Source organism: Ischnura elegans, chromosome 10 (assembly GCF_921293095.1).
Source record: "Ischnura elegans chromosome 10, ioIscEleg1.1, whole genome shotgun sequence".
NCBI classification, from domain to species: domain Eukaryota; kingdom Metazoa; phylum Arthropoda; class Insecta; order Odonata; family Coenagrionidae; genus Ischnura; species Ischnura elegans.
Genome location: NC_060255.1, coordinates 102,007,488 through 102,027,790, shown reverse-complemented (window position 1 = coordinate 102,027,790; position 20,303 = coordinate 102,007,488). Strand labels below are relative to the sequence as shown.

The 20,303-nt window shown below is 43.0% G+C and overlaps 1 protein-coding gene across 11 annotated transcripts in view; it reads left to right on the top strand.

The window, feature by feature from the left end:
* The window catches only part of LOC124167314 (MAP/microtubule affinity-regulating kinase 3-like), a 227,673-nt gene that overhangs the window by 92,339 nt on the left and 115,031 nt on the right, over positions 1-20,303 (top strand). The gene's annotated exons all lie outside the window — the stretch shown is intronic.

The window sequence follows — 20,303 nt, the reverse complement described above, 5'->3', positions numbered from 1 at the left end:
GACCACGATCTTTTGGGATACATGCATAATAATATACATTGGTTACTTAGAAAAGGGAAAAACAATATCAGGAGAACATTTTGCAAAGTTATTGGACCAGTTAACGGAAGAAAACCAGAAAAGCGCCATTCTTTGAAAAATGAAAAGTTCCTCTGTCGGCAATACAATACAGGGGTGTAGTTGCGAACGCCTAAATATACGGAATTGAAGTTCCAACTGTTACAAAATTAATCGTATTCATCAGATGGTGACTCTTTCTTATTTTCAAACTTGAATAAATGGCTTAGTGGGCAAAAGTTTTCGTCTAAAGAAGAGATCATTGTCCAAATAAATGGCTTAATTGTGGAGATTCCGAAATTCTACTGGCATACCAGGCTTTGACCAGCATTTTGGTCTTACGTTAGGGAAGTAGAAGATAAGCGATCTACCATATGTTCGCTGATAAACGAAAATAGAGATGTGTTGACAAGCGGTTCCGATTAAGACAATTTATAAAATTCCTACTTCAAGAGTGTCTTCACCGAGCCTTCTGAGAACTCATTAGTACGCAAGAAATAGAAAATATATTTAAATCGCTCAGTCCAAATAAATCACCTGGTCCAGACGAAATACCTTCTCGCGTACATGGAGAACAAACCTCAGAAATTGTCCCCTTCTTATAGTTAATATTCAGTAAATCCATGAAGCAACAAATGACTGGAAATTAGCAATTAATATAAGGCCAATATTAAAATAGCGGAGACGAGGAACAACCATCTGATTACAGACCGATATATTTAACCTCTATCTCATACATAGTCCTTGAACACATCTTAGTCAGCTCAGTAATGAAAAAACTAGGCGCGCAAAACTTGTTAATGAGAATTCAACATGGATTCAGGAAAAGTAGATAATGCGAAACCCAGTAAGCGCTTTTCGCTCACGATATTTTAGTCTCCGGAGAGGACAACATTTCAGTAGACGCGATTTTTTTTATTTCAAAAAAGCATTTGATCAAGCATCCCAAGGAAAGTTAATGATGAGAATAACTCCCTACAAAATAGTTATATAATTCGGGGCATCCAATCAAAAACAGTTGAATCCGTGAAATATCTAGTTCAGTATCAATTACGATATATGGTGGAATAAACATATTCGGGAAATAACGGGTAAGGCTAATCGTAAAATGGGTTACGTTAAAAGAATATTAGGAGAGTGCGACGACAAAGTGAGAGAAATTAGCTACTCTCCCTCGTTAGACCACATTTAGAATACGCTGCCAGTGTTTGGCACCCTCATGAAAAAGGCTTAAAAACCGGGTTAGTGCGCGTGCAATGAAGAGCTGTCAGTACTTGAAAGTTCGTTACGATAGTATTGTTAGTGTAACTGACCTATTTGGTAAACTGAGATTGGAATCTCTGTCAGACCGTAGATTGAAAAATAGACTAAACCTTATAGATAAATTCAAGAGCAGGGTCTTTTCTAACGAAGTTAGCCGTATCTTACGTACGCCAATATAATGTGGAAGATCAGATCATATAAATAAAATAACAGAGAAAGACAGTGGAACAAACAGATTCAGTTTGTCTTTTTTTCCACGATCAATGAGTGATTATTATGGCAGCGTTAGAACTCACAAATATAAGATGACTTAGTGTTAGTGTAGCTTACTAACTTATGTATTCTCTGATGCATGTTTCTCAATTTTATTATTATTTCTAACAGCATGTGGTAGTACAATTTGTTTAATATACTTAACATTTTTTGTCCGTGTGTTGTGCATGTTGGAAACCAGCATTCCAATGCAATTCCAATTCCAATGGAATTGCATTGGAATGCTGGTGGTTGATCACCCCCTGCCAAACACCCTAGAGGTGGCTCATAGGGTATTTTGTAGATGTAGATAAATTGCTTCGATCAAAAGACAAGGAATCCTCATAATCTCTAAGAAAATTTAATTATTGAATCTTTCCGTGAAACTTCCAATTACTGGTGACTTAAAAATATCAGATAAAATCTTCTATTTTGGTTACTAATATTTCAAGCAGCATTTTTTTACATCACCTCTCCTACCTGTAGTACCCCTCCTAGTAATAGTTACCTCAAGGGGTCCTCAAGCGAGGAGGGTCATCGCAGCAACTCCAAGCTTTTCCAATTATTTTCCTCGCCAAATGCGAATTCTGAGAAGAAAAGTTGAAATAATGATTATTCGTTCATTTAAATAATGTAATTATGTCGTATACATACTTATTATTTTCCTACAAGTAGGTGAGGTACAAGGCGAACACTCGAAACTTTGTTGAGGAATGTTATGCGAATGTGAATGGTATTTGTGTATGGTTCAGGAGCACCTTGGGCTCTCATGATGTGTTGGATCACTGGTCTTCACAGATTTTTTTCTGTGGTCATGAGTCCATATTTTGGGTATTACCCTTGACGTTTATTTTTCTTGCGTTTTCTTTTTTTTAATTCTTAATTTCTAATTAGTGCTTAATTTTTTAGAAAACATTACCCCGATATTATAATTTTAATTTAAAAAACTGACATGACATCGTTTGCAAATTCCTGCGTAGCGCCCGAAAAATTGTATACATCTCTACAGAAACTTTGAGGAATTCCGTAGAAAAATGCCCTAAAAAAGGTTTCATGGAGTGTGTGCAGAAATTTCTATCAGAGAAAGTAATGTATGTGAAGGCTGATAAAGGTGCGCGGATGGAGGCGAGGATTGGAGGGGCTATGCGTGGCTGTTGTGGTGTCTTCTCTATGGCGATGATCTCTCCACGAGGGAGGACTCTTTCTCACGCCAATGACAATGGCTATTTATAAGCGCGCCTGCGACTATTTCTATCTTGTTGAGCAAATGGTGAGCGAGCGAGGGTTGGCTTCTGGTGACACCCCACGTGAGATGCGCCCCTCCTCCTCCTGTTGTTGTTTCCGCTCCGTGGTCATTGCTTTCGTCTCCCATCCACGATTTGCTGCTCGTTACATCAATGGATGCCGGAATGGGGCAGTATTAATTGGAAAATGCTATGCTTATGACGCCGCTCCACTCTCACCGTGTTTATCTTCGTTTGGCTCGCGATTTGGCCCCATAGCCATCCACCCACCCTACCGCCCGCCCGCCCGCCTTCCAAGCATCCTCATCCTATTCAATCCACGCCTTCCCCACCATGTCTATCGCATGCTCGTTTGCTTTCTCTCTCTCTCTCGCTATTCTTCTCCTTATTATCATCTCAATTGCATCGTCATCGCTGGACTGGTCTTTTTTCCGCTTATTATAATTATTATATATACGTATTTTACTCCGTGAAGTTTTCTCCTGGGTAAATTTTTCATGGTGATTGCAAGAAGAGGGAACGTTGCTCAAGGATGTTTTTCAAGTGCCTTTTAAGGTGAAGCCATATGTTGTACACAATTATTTGTTCGCGAAGGAAGGCGGTTGGGTCGTCCGTGATCGAAGAAGGTGTGCGAACATCGCCCCCCCTTACTAGGTACTCTCGCTGAAAGAATCAATGTGCCATCGTCGACACGGCTTCCCTCCATCTCGCCGATCGCATTTTCCGCCCAACTCTTCGTAATCCCTCCTATATACACCTATCCTCCCCTATCTTTATCCTATTCTTTGCTGGAATCTCTCCATTGGCTATTTCCGCGACTGCATCCGCTGTGGACCTATCCCTTAGCTGATATTTCGGACGAGTGACGAAAGAGGGAATGACACGAGAGTGACCCGCGGCGAAAAGAAGTAATGTGCATGAACGTGCGGTTCTTTTTTACCTTAATTCGGGCGACGCTGGTCCAAGCGTGTTCGTTTCAGTGCGTGACATATCGTCAATTTTAGCGATAATTCCGTCGCGCCAGTGCTTAGCAATTGTTAGGAACGGCACGGGATGCATCTCCATTTAGCGATCTCCTCATTTTTAGTTCAATTAATTGACCCTGCGGAAGGTAAACTATAGTAAGAATAAAATTCCGAGAACATTTTTAGATCCTCAGTTCTACGCGTATCTCATGCATGGCGCAGAATCGGTATTTCGGAGGGGTTTGTATCGTTAGGATCCACCCACATTAGTTCCTTAAGAAAACATATGCTTAGAATCAGCTTTAGAAAATTGATGGAGTACATCTATTTGCCTGTTGTGTGTGTGGCGTCATGAAGTCCGGCCATGACGGCTCCGAGAGTCTTGCTGAGAAGCCTGACCTAATTGCTTTCTCTCTTTCTCTTGGTCGTTTTAAAGCCTTCTCGACTCACTCGAATCAAAATAGAGTTTCTTTCATTACAAAATTGCTACCACACGTTTTTTTTTAAGCGTTAATTTTCGGAAGCATTGGTGGTTGCCAGGTCAATTATAATATTAGTCCTTTGGGATTGTTGTCTTCTCATGTATTCTCATGGAATGTGCAGAATTATGTTAGTTAGCAAGGAATGCCGCTAACATGTCGTGTGGGTGAAGAGATAGCATATCCGAGAGAAGAGGCATTCTTATCGCCAGTTAGCAGCCTCGTGGCCAGATAATGAACGGCCAGATTTGGCCGTGTAGCAAATGTCGGAAGCTTAAGAGTGCTCTGTACTCACGCTGTGGACGTGCTAGGGAGACAAGCGATCGTCTTCTGTTATACAGAAGGATTCGCATGAATCAAAAGCTTGGATTAAAACTGGAACAAATTTCTTCGTCGGAAATGGAAGAAAAAAATATTTTAATTTCAATACTTGCAAATACATTTGATGGAGCTGCAGACGCTTTTCCTTCTTTATGGGCGTAATGGGATATGATAGAAAAAATGGGTCTAGTCGTTGAGAACGTGGCCCAATTTAATTCCAAGAGGAAGGGAGAAGGTCGTTACGCATCGCCCTATTTACTGTGAAGAGGATGATATCAGATATCACATTGTGAGTCGGCAACTCAGTCGAGTCTGTGGTCAGCTCCAGGGATGAAGGAAAACGATAATTTTTTGAAAATCGTGCTCTCTCTACCGCATCCGATGAAAGTAATGGCGATTTGTTTACAACCGTGATTACTCCTTCCTCCGCAGAGCGGCGCATAGTCAACAGTGCTCTTGCAGAAGGCGTAAAGAAAGGTGGTGCTGGGATCAAGTTTAACGCTATTTTCAATTCTAATTTAATACTCTTTAAGTTAGTGCGTGAACCGAAGGATGCATCGAACACAATGTGCTGAGTGGAGTAGACGAAGATGGCAATTTATGTTTATTAAGCTATCTACTAATTGTAAGTAAACTCGCAACCCATTAGAGATACACACAGAGCAAGGGTTGCATAGGCGCGCGATGGTCACTCTCGGCTCGAGAGACTGAACTCGTTGGCGTTAGTCGTTAATGAGCCTCCTTTTTTCCGTGCCTCTCCTCGCAATTGTTTTGGGCAAATGTGTCCCGCACCCCATGCTCTGCTCTCCTCCCCCCTCGATATCCCTCCAAGTGCACTCTCCTCCATTCCATTAATGTGTTAAGGCCGAGTGGGGGTGATTCATTTTTTGAGCCTGAGGCATCCTACACCTTTGGGGATCGAAATGTATGGATGATCGAGGAAGGTAGCTGTATTTTTGAGTTCAGTGATGGAGGGAAGGTTAAATTTCAGCGTTAAGTATTCGGTATATTCAGGATTGAATCGGCATTACGAATTCCGTCGAGTGTTTCGCGTGCGTTGTGCTTTTACTCGTAATGAGTTAACCCGGCGGAGGGGTCACGTGGAGGTGGGGTCATTGCAGTCCACACATCCGAGCGGTAATCTACGGGACCAGCAATCACCAGCGTGCGATACATTGGCGCACTTGGATGAAAATAATATCGACGACACACGTTTGCAGGCGGTTTGACCTCCCATCAAGCATGCATAGCTCGGTTACCTATACTTTTGATTCAGGGTAACATTTTTGGTCTGTTTACCGTGATTAAAATAAGTTGATCCGTGAAGTGCGTTGATACACGCATTCGAAAGGGTTAGGGATGCGGGTCAGCTGATCGTCGTGTGTGACCCGCTTACATCCTCACCCCTGTGAATGTGGGGGGGGGGGGGGCAGTGATATAATCCCCACCCCCCAACTCGGCGAGAGTGAGAGAAGGGGGGGTCGCCCTCGTGTATTGATTGCGGGAGCGCAGAGCGGAGGCGGCGGGTGTGGAGCGAAGGAAGGGAGGGAGGGGAGGCTCTCGGAGCCGAGGCGATCGCTGTGTGCAGTGGTGGTCGAGAGCGTGTCGTGTTGTGATGGTGCGCTCGTGAGGAGACTCGCTCGCTCTCCGCCGCTGCAGCAGCCGCCTTTCTTTCTTCGTTGGTTGGTGAGGGGTGGGAGGCGTGGTTCGGCAAGGTGCCCCAACCGGGTGCGGGCCGGCCCCGGGGGTGCGGCCGCGGGGGCCCGCCCCGCGTGGTCGTCAGGGGCCGGCTCCTCACCGTATCGGTAAGACTCTGCTCGCTCTGCCCCGCTCCGATTCCACCCCAAGGTTGGTCTCGTTAGACCCCGGACCCAGCCGCGCGCGACCGTGTGACCTACAGGTCCCCTCCGAGAAATTTGTCGTTTCCATCCGCCGGGGCCTCGGCCTCTTCCCCCTGCCCGAATCCCCTGTTGCCGCCAAGTGCCTTCTCCTCAGGAATGACGCCCCTTTACTCTGCATTCAAACTTTTGGCGACCCGTTGGGAATCCCGAGAAAATGTCTTGATTAGCAGTCGGGTGGCATAATCCTCGTGAAAACCTCCCTCTTGGGTGTTCCCGAGTTTCTTTTTGAAAGAAAATCTCCAGGATTGTGGCGTGGGCTTTGAGATGAGTGGATTTTGGAGATCCTCTTTCGATTCCCGGTCAAGTGACATGGTTTGTGTCCATTCTGTTCGCATCGTATCGTGTATTTGGTGTGGGGAGTTGGCAGGGGGCGTGGAAAGGTACTGTCCTCCACCCTGGTCGTATCTTCCCGAGGATAAGCCGAGACTATGGTATCTGAGCGTCGTGGAATACTCACCCGGTGAAAGCCAGGGAAAGTTTCATTCAGCTATCGACATAGCCTATGGGATATTCCACCCAGCGCTTTTTCGACGCTCAGGGTCGACTGAAATTAAGAAGAATCCTTTTAATTCGGCAAATTGCGGTCTGCATTATGTCGGTTGCCGATGAAGAATCGGACGTGGTGGCTTGAAGGAAGTGAATACGTTCCACTTTCAGTCCACTATGCCAATCGTCCATTGCTGGAGTGGTGCTTGCTTGCCAGTCCAAAATCTTATCGCATCTCTTCTTTCTGCGCGTCACGCCCTTCTTATTTAGCCGACGTGATCCGAGTGCACGTGAGTAATCCGCTGTTGTGGGGACCACCTCCGAGTCGAGCGACGTTGTTACGTGACACGGGGGTGGTTTTCGGTGGTCATGCAAGGGCATTGGGGATGGTGGTGGTGAGTGTCCCAGTTAAAGGGTGTCAATAGATGCGCCGCTGCTCTCCCATTCACACGCCCCCTCTTCCCATGCCGCCTCACAAACGGCGACAACATCCCACCCACTGTGAGCATTTCCAAAGTATTTTCTTCCCGAATGCACTTCTTCAAACGCTTAGCCTTTCTCTGCCTTATTTATTATTAAGGCATTGCAATATTACCACTGAGTGTTATTATTACACAACGCGTTTTGTCGTTACAAGCAACATTATCAAGTGTAACCAGTCTTAAAGAGTTCCTCCTTGTGTATATATTGGTGCTTGAAGGGAGGGGGTAAGGTGAAGGATGGGGTTTGGGTGACGAGAAGTGAGGATATTGAAGGCTGTGGGGGGGAAGGGTCGTTTTTTAGGGTTTCGGAAGAGGAGCAGGGTGGGGGGGTGGGGAGTAAAGAAGGGTTCCAGGATGGGTGAGGGTACCACCACGCACGCCTTCACTGTCTTCTCTCGCTCAAACCAAACCATGATGAACAGAAAACATAATATACTGGTATAGATATGTGGACGACATCCTATGCTGCTGGGGAGGAACTGAAAGACAACTAAACACCTTCTCTACCTTCCTGCATTCCTGACACAGTAACATCAACTTCACCATTGAATAGGAGAAGGACAATAGTATCAATTTTCTAGATTTAACAATCAAAAGGGTGGGGAAGAAAAACTGTTTCCCTGTGTACAGAATGCCCACATGTACCGACATAGTTATTCCCGCAGACTCTCAACATCCCACAACGCACTCAGTTTCCAGCTTCAGATCCATGGTACACAGACAAGTGAATATTCCTTTCACAGAAGAAAATTTCCTTCAAGAAGTTAACACTATCAAAACAATAGCGACTCTTAATGGATACTTTACAACACTAATTGGCAGCCTCCTAAAAATAAAGCAAAAAGCAATAGAACTAGTGACCACACTTACCAATACATCACCCATCGAGAAAAATACATACAGATGGTGTACAATACCGTTTCTCGGCCCCCTATCGTACCGCATAGCAAAATTTATTCCGCCAGAAAAGTACAGTGTGTCGTTCTATGCACCGATTAACATAGGTAGACTTCTGTCAAATACAAAAGAAAAAAACGGAAATATTTAAAGGAAGTGGGGAGTACAAAGTTTCATGTGGTTCATGCAATGCAGCATATGTGGGGCAAACGGACCGTAGTTTCACAATTAGGGGTAAAGAAAACGAACGAGCTTTCAGGAAAGGGGACGACCGATCAATGGTGGCCAAACATCTTTTGGAAACAGGTCATACTTAATTGTAATTTCGATTTAGAAATACTCCACACTGAATAAAAGGGAAAAAATTAGACTCCCTTGAAATTTTAGAAAATCAAAAACTAAAACATATGAACACTCCCTTGATAAATGAAAATCTTTTTCATTCTCCCTCGCCATTACTGGCTATGCAATTTCAGGAACATAGACACACATAGAATAGAAATTCTTCCATGAAGTGTTAAAAGCCATTTTCAGCCGCCCCCCCCCCCTTTCTCGACACATCTGAGTTGGGACACTAGATTTCCAACCTTCCCAGTTGACCCCGAAAAAAATTCGTTAGCATCCAAAGGTTTTTTAAATTGTGTACAAACCCTTTCTACACAACCTCACTCAAACTCGTTACCATTCACACCATAGAAGAGCAATAGAAGGACACGGGGTCAACTACTTAGGAGAAGAAGATCATCTGAATGAGGACTCCATCCGGACGACCACAACGCGAAAGAAGACAGTCAAGGCGTGCGTGGTAGTACCCTCACCCATCCTGGAACCCTTCTTTACTCCCCACCCCACCCTGCTCCTCTTCCGAAACCCTAAAAAACGACCCTTCTCCCCCACAGCCTTCAATATCCTCACTTCTCGTCACCCAAACCCCATCCTTCACCTTACCCCCTCCCTTCAAGCACTAAGAATCATATGAGGAGGAACTCTTTAAGACTGGTCACACTTGATAATGTTGTTTGTAACGACGAAACGCGTTGTGTAATAATAACACTCAGTGGTAATATTGCAATGTCTTTTTTTTATAATATTAAGAACTTCCACCATATCGTGCCCAACATCATACAAGATATTTCTCTGCTTTAGTTTTACCTAAGTCGTTTTTTTTTCTATGGTTTTATGGTTTTGTCGTGATTTTGCATGACTGTCCTTGTCTATGCGTGGAGAAAATTTTATTACCAGAAGAAGATGTATTTCCGCAACACTGGGAAAAATCCGGCAACTAAAAACAAAATCAACTTTTCAAACTTTGGCTGCATCTTTTATTTTTCGTCGTCACTTCTGATAAATCTGTGAAAAACATTCTGCTTGAAATTAAACATTGCACTTGCCACGTCTGTGATTTGCACACTCGACATTTTCAGTATGGCAATTATATTGGCGTAGGGTGATTCGAGCGCGAAACTAGAAATTAATGAGAAAAGATCAATTGGATTTGGCACACTAAATCCGAAATCGGATTTCTTTTTATTCAGACATGCTATTACAAAATCATGTATGCATTTTTTCATGGAGCATATTTCCCTCAAAATTCGTAAATCTCTTCAAAAATGTATCAAAGCCAAAATATTTTTCCGTATCTTCAAAATACCAAATCGCTATTAGCACTTTATTACAGGAGATCATTTATTTAAAATTAGCAGTTGCCTATAGTTACCATATTGCGTTTATTGACATCAGTTTCTTCAATCTCTCGATCATAATTCGCTAAAGTCATGCGATTCATTTCAATGGATAGGTCTTTGATCCGTGCATGATCGGTGTTGATTGGTTAAACGGTTTCAATCTTCTGATTCCTTGATTCAATTAGGGGTTTCAGTCGATCCCAAGTCATCAATCAAAATGATTGAAAGATCGAAATGATTGAATCGTTTGATGGAATCAGCCAAGTCCCCTATGAAAAAATTGTATAAACCTGTTTCAAAATTTTATACAATTTATACAATTACCATGGCAATTGTATAAATTATATAAAATTTTGAAACAGGTTTATACAATTTTTTCATAGGGGGTGGCTTGAGTCATAAAGATCGAATCTTTGAAAAGAATAACTTCGCCCATCTCTAGTGGAAATGTGGGCGTTGAGGAAAGGAGACGAGAATAGTCTTTATTCTCTTTCTTTCTAACCTTAAACCCTATTCTATTCCTCCCCCTACCATGAAGTATATATTCCTTTTCAACCGCTTATCATTCTTTGATATACCCGGGCCTCTGTTTTCGAAGCAAAAATTTGGCGCGGAATGCCGTCACTTCCGCTACGTCGAGTGCTATTGGGCCAGCTCGGTCCCACACCACACCTCCGTCGCCAACCTGACACCCAACTTGAGTCGAGGGAGTTTCACCAGTGGTTTAGTTTTCAGGCCCTAAGTGATTCGCACAAACGTGAGTCCAATAAGACGTACGTTTAGCTGTAATTTATGCTGATTCAGTGTCTTGGAGTATAGGTCTTGATTAAGCGGTAATTTATGCTCGCGAAAGAGAAAGACCATTTGCGTAGGGAAAGCACGTTTAGGAAATGTAGTCGGCTTCTTCCTCAATCTTAATCAGGTGAAACTTAAACTGATGTAAGTATGAGAAATATTACTATAAACCGATATTTTTATTATAGCTAGATATATGTCGTTGGAAAAAAATAAACTTCTCATTAGTAATTAGCGGATAACGTCGAGAAATAAAACGTTTATTGGTAATTCTTAGATCTTTGTAGAAGATGTATAATTTTGTTTATTCTAATTAAATTTCGTCTTTGCGTGACAACAAATTGGTATGCCATTTTGGCATGAGTAAACTTGAAAATTAAGTCATACTAGCTGGTTGCCTTATCCAAGTCTTCAGTACAGCCCTCGCATGAAGTATTACAGGCATGTCTATTTAATAAAAGTTTCGGCAAATTCTGAGTTGGAATAATAGTGAAAAGAAAATAGAGAAATTTTCAATATTTGAAATATTTTTATATCGCAATATGAGGACTTAAATTTCCGCGGTGTGCGATGAAATTCTACATTTTCTATTGCTACAGCGTCGGTTGCTTTGGCGAAGACAGCGGTTTCTTCGACCTGGAGGGTGTTTCAGAGTATCATAGAATTGGCGGCATTGGAAACGGATTCAGTCCGAGTCGATCGGGAACCTATCCTACGCTCGTTTTCCGTGCGTTTCACACATACTGTCGTAAAGCGTTCCGATTTTGGTATGACGTCAATAATCATCCCAAACGGAAACGACAAAACGTTACAATTTTCAAGAGACAAGTGAGCAGCGAAAACAACCTCCCGCCGGGTTTGACACTTCACAGTGGAGGCGAGAGGTATATACCAAAACCAGGGGGGATATTTTTGTAAAACAAGGTACTAAGTAATGGGTTTTAAACTAAATTTCACAATTTGCATAATCGGAAAAACTTCATTTGTTAAATAAATATTTTTTAATTCATGATTTTTCAATATTTTGTTTGCTTTTATGAAGGAAAATGATTGTGTTTTTATATTTCGGGAGGGGGGGTCCGGACCCCCCGGATCCCTCTCGGCTACTCCACTGATGCTACGTACATATTTGTAAGTCATTACGCCATGCATTCCATCTTGTTTCGCGTTATTTTTGCTAAATTATTCCTCCAAATAACATGCAAACAAACTTGCGCCGAGAGTGATACAGTCTGCGCATTTATTGTCTAATTTACACGAGCAATAAATTCACTTACACCTATATTACTCTAACAAAACATCCACATATATCAACACTCATGAAATAAAGCGGTATTATTTTATTTTAGCCAAATAATTAATAATAACAGCATCATAACAGATCACCATTCGACACCGGAATGAATTTCCGGCACCTCATGCCCAATCGACTTCTATCCAATCGGAAAGCCTTCCTTGATTCGATAGGAAGCAAGTCTGAAACGCACGGATTGTCTCGCCGGTAGGAAGTGACGTAGAATCCACGTCAAGTCTCCGATCCGCTCGGAAAGGTAGACTCTGGAACACACCCTCCTGATGACGCTGCCACTAGTGCCAGCGAAACAGTTGTCTTCACCACAGCAGCCGACGCGGTAGCAACCGAAAAAAAAGAATTTCATTTAAATAAAAAAATGATAGGAAAATCTATTGAACAATTTTTTGACTCATTAAACGTCTTACACAAAGTTTTAACTTTAAAATAAGTCATAGTCCATGACCATTCGACAATTCGGTGAATTAATTGCAGGAATAATGAATTCAATTGATTCGGCTTTAACTTTGTGAAAATCCATGTTGAAATGAAAATGTACAACCTTGGTAACTTTTCACTGGAAAATTTATTCGTACGATGCGTTTCGACGCTGAGGCGTCATTATCAAGTACACGTGTGTACTTTTCACGTTACACGTGTGTACATTATCAAGTATCAAGTGTGTACTTGATAATGACGCCTCAGCGTCGAAACGCGTCGTACGAATAAATTTTCCAGTGAAAAGTTACCAAGGTTGTACATTTTCATTTCTGCAGGAATAATATTACTCGAGGCACTATTTTTGCGAAAAAAGTAATGAAATTAAATAGTGTGTGAAAATGCAAATAATCTTTTTGCGAAAGGCTCTCGGTGTATTAATTTTGAGTTTGATATAGATACATACAGAAATTTTCTTCAAAATCTGATATCCTAGAGGACAAACATTTGTTGAAGGGAGATAGAATGACCCATTAGTGAATTCCAAGACAACAAAATCGTACATGTAAATTCATTTATGCTTCGTTGATCTCTCCGTCTTCGGGGTTTTCGCCACGTTATTTGTCATAGGCTGGCGACGCGACAGTTTCGCCGGGATTCCAGCGGGCGTCTTCAGGCGCCGATATCGGGATTTTCGCCGCGTTTATGTAGCCCTCGTTCCTCGCTGCTGATGGTGATTGATGAGATTCTCGCTGCTGTTCTGTGATTGGAATGTTTCTGGAACTCTCTTCCAAGCATTAATTCGATAGTATCAGTCTTCCCTGTTAAAATTTCTTGGCGTTTTTGTGATAAGGGAGTCATTGGAAGTAATATGATGAATACCTTGAGTCACTGTTTGACGCGACTGCGACTCCGGTATCTCGTACCTATACGATGCTATTTTCGACGATTGAGTCTCATTCACCATCCGGCGGGCTACTCTTGAAATAAATTGCTCCATGGAATGTGTTTATATGTACTTGGGACCGAGCTAATTATTCACTCTCCCATGAGGAGAGGCAGAATGATCTTCACATGTGAACCACCTCTCTCGTGGTAATGACAACAGTGAGGGTAAACGTTAGCAGCGTGGATGAAAACCTGCGTTGAAGTTTTAGAATAGGTTAGCTTATTCGGTTGTCGTTAAAAATGTACTCGAGACTCGCCACTCTACCAAGTACGAATAAACGGATCACGTTCGAGATCGGAGGTTACTGCTCTGTTTGTGTGTCTCTCAGCCTCGGCGGACGTCTTAGCCGCAAGCAATCACATTGTTACGCGTGCGTTTGGACACATATATGTTTCCGGAAATTTCTATGGCAGGATGGCACTCTGCTGGTATTACTTGACCTTTGTCATTCTAGTGTTAATGTTAAAAAAAACAAACTTAAATTCACGTATTTCCGGTTTGCAATGGGCTCTCAGTAGTTTCTCACCCCAGCGGGAAAGATAACACGCAATCGATGCGAAATGGGTCCTTCGTATCCACACGTGGACAGTGATCTGTGCCTCGTTTGTAAATGGAATATGCGAACTCATGTTTCGAGTATTTCCACTAAATATTCCACAGCCTTGTGAAAATTACGGGGAAGATGCGTTCATTAATAATTCCATACTTGATCATTTTATTCGCAGACGCAGTTTGTGGTTAAATGATACGATGATAGAGAGGACCAGTGGTTCTTATTCAAGCTGACTGCTTTAGGCCTCCTTGAGACTTCTTGGGCACATTGAAATGGAGAAATACCAGGTCACTTGATCTGTTCAGTTTGATTGACAGACTCCGTTGATTTGTTTTTTTTTCATTTCCTGTGCTTGGATTGGGAATTTTATTTCCAACAAATATTATTCCCTACAGAGAAGGAAATGTTCAAGGATTTTAACGAATCTGTTGTAAGTAATTCTCTTAAGTGTTTTTAATTCACGGTGATATTATTGGAATTAGGGAGTTTCAGCATTGTGGGTTACTGAAATCTGATCTGCTTGATGACGCGCGGCACCTGGCTGTTGCTGCCGCTGCCTCATCTCCCCAACGCCCATATTCAAAGCCGGCTCTCGATTGAGGGTGTGCTTGACCGATTCTTAATCGCGATGAGTGTGGCGAGAACTAAAGCGTATTCTTTGGTCTCCTCACCTCACCTCAGCCTCCCTGCCTTATGGGCGCGGGTTGGAATATCTTCGGCGTCTCTAAAGGACAGCACTCCGTCCGTCCGTCGGACGGTGGTTCCTTTTCGTGGAGAGTAGCCGTGTTTCTCTCCTTTCCCCTCGGCTGACCCCAGCTTTCGTCTGCCGCCCCAAACGTCTACTTCCTGTATATTCTATTTTACAATCGCCTGGCCAGTCCCTCTCTACTTTGAATAGAATTTTCTCGGGTTTCCGCCCGTTTCAGAAAATCTAAGAGCGCCGAAAGAGTGGCCCGTGGAAACTTGAGAAAAGATTATTCATTCTTTTTTTTGTCTGAAGATTTAAAAAAAAGAAAGTGTCAAAATCGTACATACTTTTTTATACTGATATGCTATCGAATTTGCTGTTTTCGCCCAGTTTCTTCGGGGATATAATGGAGAAATGGATCACTCGGACCTGAGGTCGTTTTCGTTGCTGACGTCTCGTTCTCTGAGTCGCCTGTCATTTTTACGTCGACTGCCCAGTAATCGTTCGTTCATTACTCTCCGCCATTGATTTCGGCGCAGCGCCGCCTTTCGTCGTGCGCCTCGTCCCGAAGTGGCCGCCTTCTCCATGAATACCGGAAGTGGGCAGCTGCCCACTCTCCTCGCTCCGCTTGCGAAGATGAGTGCCACCCGACGGAGCCTCCTGCGTTCGTCCGCACACGAGAAATAGTGCCAAGGGATGTCGTCGTCGTGAAAGCGATGGCTATCGAATGACTACTGATCAAATACCTCGTGGCCGCCGCTGCCTCCAAGCGTCTTGCTGATCACTGGAAAATATATCGTATTAGAAAGGGTCCTTTGCGATGATAGCCATCTTTTTTGTTGTACATTGGTTTCCAAAATTTTCTTCCCAAATTGAGCGGCGCCACTCCAGCTCTTCAGAAAATTGAGCCTCACTTACTGCTATTATCGCCTTAGTTACGCGCCGCAAATATTTCGTTTGTTTGTAATGTCTTTAGTACTGCCTTGTTCTTATTACGATTGCCCTAGCGATCTTCCTAACGATAGTTGGCCGAACTATCAGTGTGAATGCATGTCCTGACAATGGTTCACGTAATTCCGAACGTTGCCACTTTACGATGGTTAGGCGCTGGGAGACCGGAGGAGGAAGCGACAAGAGAAAGACGAAAAGTTCGTAAAGCTCCCTTCGCTCTATTTTTTTTCATGGATTTGTCCAAACGAGGCAGAATATGGGTGGAAGAAAAATTATTCGTGAAATACACGTTGAACACAGTAATATCTTGACCCTGCATACCTCAACAGCTTTGCCAAACGTCAAATTTTCGTGCACTTTAGATATCAGCAGTAGAGGGCAGCACAGGTTTTAACCATCGCTGTGGGAATGCACGATAGTTCCAACGATTGCTGGAACAATCGTAATCTTAACGAGCCTTACCAGTAGGAGGGAAATTTGAACAACATCCTTTCTCCCGCAGTATTGTTATTTTTCATGAAAGTCGCGGTTAGATATTTTTCTCATTCACTTTTATGCATTAACTACACTGCTGTCGTTATAAAATTTGTATGGCGAACATTTATTTTGTTTTCCGTGGAAATCGTTATTTGTCTTGAAGTATCATTTCACGAAGAAAATGGAAAATATTTCAGGCAGGTATTCTTCTGCAGCAAGCCCTCTCCTCTTTCGTATCACCCGAAACCTCTCCAACGATTGCGACTTTATTCCGCGCTGATTGTCGCTGTAAAATATATAGAACGTAGAAATCGCTCCTTTCTTACGCTTATTTACCATATTGTTGTGCAGCTATAAATCAGTTCATTTATTTTTGGTGGTAAATCGACTTTTTATTTCTATCATCCTAATTGCAGAAAGTGCGCAAAAAAACCATCTAACCTGAGTTTGCAGTGTATTGAATTGAAACTGTCCTTATAGACACCACAGTTATATAAATATTTAGGTTTGCCATATGGTATAGTATTTGGAGTATGCGTCCGACAGCGGAGGTATTTTGCGCAATGAGGGATCGGTATGGAAGGAAGGAAGGGTGGAGAAGAACCCTGCGTGGGGGAGGGACCTCGCCTCAATGTCCTAGCCGACGGACCCTCGCGGCTCTAATTGTAAGAGAGACGAAAAAGACGATCGCAGGAGCGACTGATGAGCAACCGCAGCTGGAGTCAAACGCCAGGAGCATAAGCCCTATCGGAATTAGGATTTTATTTCGGGCTCCATGATTAGGTTTTTTCTGTCTTAAGATTCATATTTGGACATACCGTTTATGTCTCACAAATTACTGGCTCTGAAGCCGTGCAAGTCTAGTAGGTGTATTCTGTGCGCGGAATTTGCGGTGAGGATCTGGGATGTTGAGTCAGAAGTAACCACACTTTAGTCATTTTTTACAAGTGATATTCACACAATCGGAGAGCTTTTTTGTTTGCCACATCGTGAGGATTGGTGGCCTGATGGAGACAATCGTTGAAGGACAGGTGGGAGGGAAGAAGGGCAAGGGACGGCCCCGAATGAGTTATATAGGACAAAGGGTTACAAAGGATGTGAAAGAGAAGAAATACGTCACTGCGAAAAGGCTAGCGGATAGGAGAGCGGAATGGAGAACTGCGTCAAACCAATCTTAGGATTGCTGACTCTTATGATGATGATTCTTAGTATCAACACTCTTTGCAGATCAATTAAGAAAAGTTTAATGGTGAATATTTCTAATCGGCTAGAGTTATTTAACTAAACGTGGCCTCCGAGTTAATCTGTATTGCGAAATTTTTTTCATCGAAGTAAACTTTGGAGCGGTGATTCCGGGAAAAAACGAAAATTCCAAAACGCGTAATCCGGTCAATCAAAAAAATTATATCAAATGTAATAAGCACTTCCAGTGGACCTCGCCCAACTAATTACGTTCTACCATCCCGATTTTTTTTTAATTTGACCGGAAAGAAAACTTAATTTTTACATAAGTTTGAAATTTTCAAAATTAAATTAAAACTTTTAGGAAACAATAGACGCGCCGAAAAAATACATGTTGTCACCCCAATATCAAATTATAATCCTAAAATTTTTCAGATTTTTAAAATTGGTGGAACACGGTCAAAAACACGAATAACTGCTTTGAGTCATTGCATCGATGTATTCCAGTGGGACATTTGATTTGATTGTTGAGAGCAACGAATGTTGATCAGTTTGTAATATTATTGATTAAGAATTTAAGATTAAAAACATTAGCATAAACAACGCCTATCACACTGACATAAATCGTAATTAATGTTTGTAACCATACTGCTATACTTCAAGTTAGTCTTCAAGCTTCTAGATATACAACGTCTGCCGAAAATTATTTTTTTTCATACCTCCTGGCTATGTACGAAAGTGCAGTCAAAATTGCGTCGTTTATAGCGGTGAATTTCTAGTACGCACGAGAGAATCCACTGTTGCGAGATGGCAAAATAGCCCATGCTCCAATAGCGAGGCTGGGATTCTCGCAATTTCAACAATTCTTCAAAGCTAACCTGCGCAATGATTTGCCTCGTGTAAAACGGCCTTAATGCATATTCGAAAAGACGATATAGCAATTATTACCACTTCGGTCATATTCTCGCACTATTAGGGAATTGGCTCAAATGCCGGGGATAACTTCATAGTTAATTAGAGTGGGGAAATGACCGCGTGGTGTGCGTGATGCATAATTTGGACTGCTCATCCCATCCGCTGAGCAGCGCTCACTGCTTTATGCACTCACTGCTGCCGTTCATTGCTCCAGTGGTCGCGCGGATGGCTGCTGCTGGTTGCTCGCGTCGCTTTTATCATTTCTATATATTGATTCCAAAGAGTTAACGGTCACTGCGGAGGGACCGCGCTCAATGCTTTCCGAATGAGTGTGCCGGCACTCGTTCAATTTTACTTCTCTCCTTGGTTTTGGGCGACAAGAAGCAACTGATCGATTGATTTTCAGCTTCTACTCGATTCAAATGGTTTCCCGTCCAAACGTTTGTCTGTGAAGGTTGCTCATTTCGGTGAATCTTGAAAACGTTTTATTCCACCAACCCTCTCGTTCGTTGAAGGCTTCAGGATTCGCATTAAATGTATTCTCTCTGTCCCATGGCGGTGTGGGCGTTGGTTTGCGCTGCGCTGCCACCTTCGCCGCTCGCTCTCTCTCTCCGAGTGACGTCACCCTTCCTCGATGGCTGTGACATGAGGCCCTCCGCCGTGGTCCCCACCGACCCTCGTCACTCTCGCCACTCGTGGCGGCGGCGAAGGGGACCCACTCCCTCCGTCCCCTCCATCCGCCACAAGTCCCCTCGTTCCTCTCCCGTGTACTTCCTCCCCCCTTTCATCGACGTACATCCCGGATGTATTTCGAAATTATCGTGAAGGATATGCACATATGTACCGGCACCCTGCGTTTTAAATAAGTTTTTCATCATCTTGGTGTGGCATGTCATCGCAAACAGTAGTCTTTATGCAAAAATGTGTAGACTTGAACCAAGTGAGATTGTCTTCTTCGTCAATATCAACATAATACCCTGGGAGCCCCTTCTGGGGTTTAGGCAAGGGCTGATCAATGATCGGCATGCAAGGGGATCCCCGTAACCACACGGTCACAACAAACTATGCTATTACACATAATTACCTAACATACCTTCGTGCACTTAAACGAAATGGCATAACTCGCCGTGATGAATGAATGAATGCCTTCCTTAGTGCGTATCGAATCCATCACGCTCTGTTCTCCCTCCTCTCATTGTTCAGGGAACATTTTCATGTACATAAATCCTGCGAGCCACCTCTATGGTGTTTGGCAGGGGGTGATCAATCACCAGCGTACAGCATGCAACTGGACTCCCACATGCACACCACACGGTCCAAAAACGTAACGCATGATAAGAAATTATACTACCACAGTCACGCAAAGGCAAAACTTGCCAACTACTCATTAAGGTTATCTGCCAATAATGCCAGAACACACACAATGTGCTGTTAGAAATAATAATAAAATTCGGAAACATGCATTAAAGTATAGATAAGTTAGTAGGCTACAATACAATTCATCTAACCTATTTGTGAATTCTAACGCTGCCGTTGAAATCTCTTGGTGATCGTGGGAAAGAAAACATTCTGAATCTATCTGTTCTCCTTATAGATATAAAATATATCCGTTCTCCCTCGTAGATAGCTAGTGTGTTGCAGCCGCTTATTGCGTTGTGTGGTGGTCACTTAAATTATTCTTCAGGTGGAGTGGTCGGTGTTGCCGTCGTTCACTTGCTGTGTCCATCTCTCTCTCTCTTTTCGCGTCCTCCCCTCCCTCCAATTGGCACAGCGCGTGTCTCCTCTTCCTCGTTGATGTTGTTGTTACCTCTAAGAAATCACTCCCTAGTTTTCCTCTGTGGTGAACCTGCTCTCCCTGGAAATAATTTTTAACTCCTCCTCGTGCATGTTGTTGGCCGCCTCATGTGTGTGGCTACGCGCTAGCCAACATACTCGCATTCTAACAAAGTGTGTAAATTTGCGCCTAGGTCGGCACTGTCCTTTAGAGAGAATTGGACGTGGTGCGAGCGAACAGAAACCTGCTAAACTAAAA